This window comes from Acanthisitta chloris, unplaced genomic scaffold, assembly GCF_000695815.1.
Source record: "Acanthisitta chloris isolate BGI_N310 unplaced genomic scaffold, ASM69581v1 scaffold34166, whole genome shotgun sequence".
Taxonomy (NCBI): domain Eukaryota; kingdom Metazoa; phylum Chordata; class Aves; order Passeriformes; family Acanthisittidae; genus Acanthisitta; species Acanthisitta chloris.
The window spans coordinates 233,668-240,152 of NW_008679284.1; positions in this window are offsets into that span (position 1 = coordinate 233,668).

Genomic DNA, 6,485 nt, shown 5'->3' on the forward strand with positions numbered 1-6,485 from the left:
CTTGCATGGACCTCAGGGAGTAAGGTAGAGTGCTTGCTTTAAGACTTCAAATGTAAAGTGGTTCCAAGATGCTCATCAGTACAAATCTTATAGCTATACAGGCTACTGTCTTGGCTGCATCCAACAAGTGAGCTCTGGAACACTAGATATCTCTAATCTAATGATCGATTTCTTAGTGGTTGGTTTGCTTAATTTTTGTGTCCAATCTAGATGCTTGATATCACACAGCCTTCATCCTTGTTCATGGGACAAACAATACGCTTATTTAGAAAAGTGGTTTAAAGTCTAGTAACAAAATTATGCTGCTTTGTTTCCTGAGTCACTTCAGCAAGATCAAATAATGTCGCCCCATGGTATAGCAACACCTCCACAAGGTGAATGATGTCCTTCTGCTTAAATATCAGGCAGAGGATAAGTGGAAACAAAACTGTCTTTGGAGACAATGAGACCAGAGATCAACAGCATCTGGAAGCCAAAAGACATACTAAGATTTTTAATTCAGGACAATTCCCACCTTTCAGAGTCATTTTAAATTTTTTTTCAGAAAACAGTGATTAGATGTTTCCTTTTTTCTTGACTGCCAGCATTTCTCTCATTACTCCCCATGGTTTAATTGTTTAATGATTGACGCAAGACTATTTTGATTTTCTTAATTACGTTTGTGAACCTATATTTGATTTGGTGGCTAGGTCATCATTCTTGATGAATTCAAGATTCATGTTGATTCATTCATCCTTTGACATATTTTATTTCTAAACACCTTTGTTCTTTTGGCTTAATTCAATATAATTAGTTTTCTGGCATAAAATGAAAGATCACAGTTTTGATTAGATGTTAGCCGCTTGATGGGTTATTTGTAAATCTTTAACCTTATTCACAGCTTTTCCTAATCAATATCTGACTTTTTTTGACTTCTGCTTTCCTTCTTATAGTAGTATCTGCACACAAAGCCATCTCTAGAGTCTTTCAGGCACTTTCTGCTCACTGCCGACTCTGTCTCCTTCAGAAACTCTTACTTCTGTTGCAACATATGGAGGATCAGATGGGGGTTTAGAGCTCCTCTCAACAGTGCCTTGTTATTGCAGTATGTGTTGCTTTGGTATTCATAGTCTGTGGCATCAGAAGAAGAATGACTTGCCCATTTTCAGATTTGACAGCTTACGTTTCTAATGTTGTTTGAGGGGGAAAATCTGAATTTTCTTATGACACATCATCAACTAAAGCCAATCAGTCTTTTACCCTATTTCCATCTGACGTTTAAATCCTAAGAGTCTCTCTTCTCTCAATGATAACATGTTTTCAGAATCTTTCAACACTTCCTTAATTGCTAAAATTTGCAAACAAGAGAAACACCCATGCCTAGCTGTCCGCCAGTAGTTCCCTTGGTTGGGCTTTTTCAATCTGTTGTCTTCTAGTGTTTCCTTCCTCAGATTTTCAAGGGGAATGGAGAAGATTAAAGGGTTATCCAGAGGTTACATTCAACTGTTTGTTCATTAGATTCCTGGCTCACTTGGTTGTTCAAAGGAGTGCCTGAACATATGAATGATGTTGTTAGATTACACATTTGTTTAATACACACGGTTTCTCTGGGCTGAATCCTGTCAGGCTGAGAAAGGCAGGAGCCAGTTTGAAAACCTTCAAGCCCTTGCTATGGGAGCTAATTATCATCCTTTCCTGAATTTCCTTTTCTTGTTTACTTGCCTTGAATGTAGGGATGGAGCAGAGCTTCAGAAGCTTGACAAATATCAATCAGCCTGCTCAGCATACAGCACCACACTCTTTGCTTACTCACTTGTTAGATGCTACTGGATGTTTCTGTAGCATTAGAAGATACAAAGCCAGAGCTTTTGTTAAAGATCAAAAATACTGGTGCTGGTCTATCTGTGGCAAGTCATGCTAAAATTTTTCTCAGAATGACACACACAATGTCTTGGTTTTGGTACTGTATTTCTACTGCTATCCAATTTGATCTGAGTTGTCCTAAAATTTTATCCAAGGAACATACTCTTTCCATGCCCTTTGTGGGCATTTTTCTCAGTGTAAATCATGAGTCAGTGACATGTATTTCTTCTGCAGTATAGGTAAACCCCTGCATGAAAAAAAAATGACATTACTTTGCATTATTACCTTTTCTGTGGTTAGTCTTGGGGCTCTGAGCAGCCTGATCTAGTGGGTTGCATCCCTGCCTGCAGAAGAGCGATTGAAACCAGATGATCTTTAAGATCCCTTCCTACCCAAGCCTTTCTGAGTCTCTGATTCTGGCTCTTCCTCTTTCAAGGATATTCCTACTAGCTGAACGCTTCTAATGGAGGTGCTTTAAGTTAACCACAAGAAGCTCCTTTGAGATTGGAGAACACCAACAAGATTTGCTGCAATTATGGAACAGTGACACCTGGGAAGAGCTCTACTGGGACAGACCAAACATTCCTTTGAGCCAGGCCTGGCAGCATTGCCGTCCAGCAGCAGACGACTGGGAAAAAATGTAAGACTAGGTCAATGGTGTAGTGATTTGTCTTTGATGTAATTTCCTGGCCTTGAGTGACTGCTACCCCAGGACTACTTTAGCCTAAAGTGAGTCTTGAAATCTGACAGCTTTGGGTGGCTTTCTTTATTTGTCTAATTAGCTTTTTGAGCCTGTATAAGTGTCCAACACGCACAAAATACTGGCACAGGGAGTTTGGTTTCTGAAGTACACATTGCACAGGAAAATGTTTCATTTTATTTGTTTTGAGCCTGTTTCATTTAATCCCATGGCAGAAAATAAACAACCTGCTTCTTCCCTGTTCAGCTTCTCCCTGCGACTTAGACCCTCTCTACAGACCTCTGCCACGACCTTTTTCTTTCACCCTGTGGTCTTCCTCACTGCTCCTCTGAGCAACACAGACCATCCTTCCCACCAAAATCCCCTGTCCCACCTGTGTGACACAGGAGCAAAGTGTGGCAGATCTCACTTTGGCTCAGAAGGGGATGGTACATCCTCAAGGTGTGACACAGCACAATCCCATGCCGAGCACTACACAGGGTCCCCAAAGCCATACAGCCAGGTTAACTCTGTCTCTTGCAAGGGCTAATTAACTCAGGACTAATTAATAGCATCATACCACACTGGCACAGCCATCCAGAGCTTGCTCTCTAGCCGCTTGCTTAGGGATCTCCTCACGGCGTGGGATTCAGTATAGATACATCCTCGGGACACTGCCTTGCATGTAGCCCAGAAACTGGGGGAGTGACACTGTAGACTTGATTAGCTACTCATTTACAGTACTTTTAGCTCTGAGCAAGTCTCCTGAAGTTATTTTAGTTGCAATGGTATCCTACCAGTGCAACATAGGAATAAAACCAGGTACAAAAAGCATATGTATGTGTACGGGTATGTGCATGTGTGTATACAAATGTATGGATTGCAAAAAAATATAAAAGTCACAAATTCAATAAATCAGAAGATTTCTTTGCAACTGACTATGCAGATAAAGATCTCTCACTTATACACTTATACACCCAAGTTTTCTTAGGACCACAGTCTCAGCGGGTATTTAAGGAGGACATCAACCATAGAAAGCATTAGCACAATTTTTTCCTTTATCCTGGGTACTCAGCTGACAGCTCTAGGTGCTGTTTGCAGCACACTGTTCAAACCTGCCACCATAGACAGGAATATAAACTTCCCACAGACCTGTTTTTGGTGCTGCTGCCCATGGGATCGATGAGGAGTCCAATTGGCATAAGCAATTTTCACGGGCTCCCACATGCCAGGAGCTGAGGGAGATGGCCTTAGTTGGGACCACTGGCAGGCATTTTCAACACCCTTTGGAGTTGTGAAGCACTGAATCTTTTTCATTGACAGAATGGACCACATATAGTGCATTTCAACCCATTGAAAATACTTTTTTTGTGTTTCATTTTTTATGCCACTAGAATCCATCCCTTGGTCCAACCAAACCCAGTCACCCTACCTGCTCCTTGCTCACTGTTTATCCTTGAATGCTACAGTCTAGGACCAATTTCCATCTTCCAGATGCCCTATGTCTTTCCTAAGTACCATGTCCCTTCTCCCAGACATTCCCAGGGAGATTTGAAAGCAGTGGCCAAATTCACTCTTCAAGCTTTCATCAGTGTTCCTATTTCCTATCCCAAGCATTCCTCTCAGTATGAACACCCTTCTGGCCTTATTTATGTGTCCAAAGAACAGACACACACTGAAGTAATTTGTCATTATAAGACAAATCTGTTCACCCCTTGCAGTAGTTTGTGGTGTTGCAGGTGGACCTTGAGAACAACTGACACCTGGGTGCAGCACAGTGCACCCCCAGGATGCTACTTCCCTGCACTGAGATGTTATATATTTAAACAATTTGAAGTTAATTAAGAGTATTGGCTTGGAACTAAATCCGGAATCTCACACATCTGTGTTCCTTTCCCAGAAAAGAGGCAGTTTAAAGAATGCCTGAAGCTAAACACATTATTTTGTACCTTGCTAAAAAGTTGAGGTTTTTTCTTCTCTTTTAACCTACATTGCTAGATGCCTACGAACATCTTTTTAAAATGCAGGGTGATTTTTTAACAGATAATGAAAATTATTATTTCGTATGCAATTTAACTTCATCCTAACATCAGACTGCATAATTTAAAGTGAGTATTCTTCATATACATAACATCATAACATTGCAAGACTCTGAGTCTCTAGCGTATTTAAATGCCTGTTGGTGAGGGTTCGCTTTAGATCCAAATCTCCAGCGTCCCAAACATGCTACTTGAGCCTCATGATAGCTAAAACTAGTTTCAATGGAATCTTCTCCAGCAGGCAGGTTAGCTTTTGCTTACTCTGTTTTAAATCAGATACGCTGTGATTTTTATGTCTGCTATGAAAATGGCTTTGATCACACCTCTTCATGCCACTTTCACCTAAGCACTTTCAGATGTTGTGAGCCCCCAATGATTTGTTCAAAGGTCTTAAAGAAAGGGAGAAAATTGCAACATCGGATTTTCAGGCATTCAATTGTCAGCTCTGATTTGCAATTTGCACTTGACATCATATTCATTATGGGACACTTTATTTTTACTTATGAAACTGGCATGTTTTGTTCCAAAACAATAAAATATGGGGAGGTGATTTTTTTCCTTTTTAGCTTATAGCGGCACAAGTGATACAGCACAGCACTTGGTGGTCCTTGGTGAAGGAGCAACATGCTAACAGGTTCTGTGCAAACAAAAGATGGTATGTCTCCACCCAACATTGCAGCTATGCTGTGAAACTGCTTATGACAGGATAGAGTGGAGGCTAGAAGGCTGCAGGGGTTAAAAAAAATCATTCGGAAAATTCATGGAACAAAATGATCAAGTATAAAACATCAAAGTACCAGCTCACTGAGGAGGGCCATGAGCTGCAGAACACTGCAGCTGGCAAAAGCCATCGGTCACCAATCCACACGTATGGGACACAGGCTTGCATGAACCCTTCATCTAGCCAAACTACCACTGTTCTCACATTCTTCTGATTCCAGGAAAATGAAAGTACAGTTTTGAGCCTGATCCATATGATGGTGAGCTGGAAAAGTAGACTCAATTGTAAGATGAAATTTAAAATAAAATAAAATAATCAGGGCTATCTTTGCCTGTATGAAAGCAGAACAGCAGCTATATTAAGATGTAAGGATCTGAACAGCAAAAGCAAACCCTCCAAAGTGCTTTTAATGTGGAGAGAGCAAAGAGTGAGCTTCATACACCTGACAGTGACACAGAGGTGGTAGGCAAGCAAGAAGCTGATAATGGTGAACTGCTTGTGGGTGAGCAGGAGAAGTAAATATGATTGAATTAGCAGAGCTGTAAGCCACTTAAAAATAAAATGAAACAAACACAGCACAGTGAAAATATCAACAGGGAAGACTTAATTCAGGCTTCCCTATTTCCCCAAGTGGCAAAAACATTGCTGTAGGTCTGCATTTTGTCAGCACCCACACAATGAAGCTAAAGGAAATAACATTTGTTAGAGGCAGAGGGAGCTGGATGAGGCAGGGCACTGGAGGTGCAGAAGATACGCAAAATGTCCCTTCTCTGACCCATCTGTGCCACATTTCATGCTAAAATTCCTCTCCCACCACATCACATTCAGGGCACCTATGTCTGCAGCCATAGTGAAGGCTAGAATCATAGAATCAACCAGGTTGGAAGAGACCTCAAGGATCATTGAGTGCAACCCTATTGTCATTACTAGACCATGGCACTAAGTGCCACATCCAGTCTCAGCTTGAAAACCTCCAGGGATGGTGAAGCCACCACCTCCCCAGGCAGCCTATTCCAATGCCTGATAACTGTCTCCATAAAAAATCTCTTCCTAATAACCAACCTAAGCCTTCCCTGGCAGAGCTTGAGTCTGTGCCCTCTTGTCCTGCTGGTTGCCTGGGAAAAGAGACCAACCCTCACCTGACTACAACCTCCTTTCTGGGAGTTGCAGAGGGCTTTAGGGTCACCTCTGAGCCTCCTCTTCT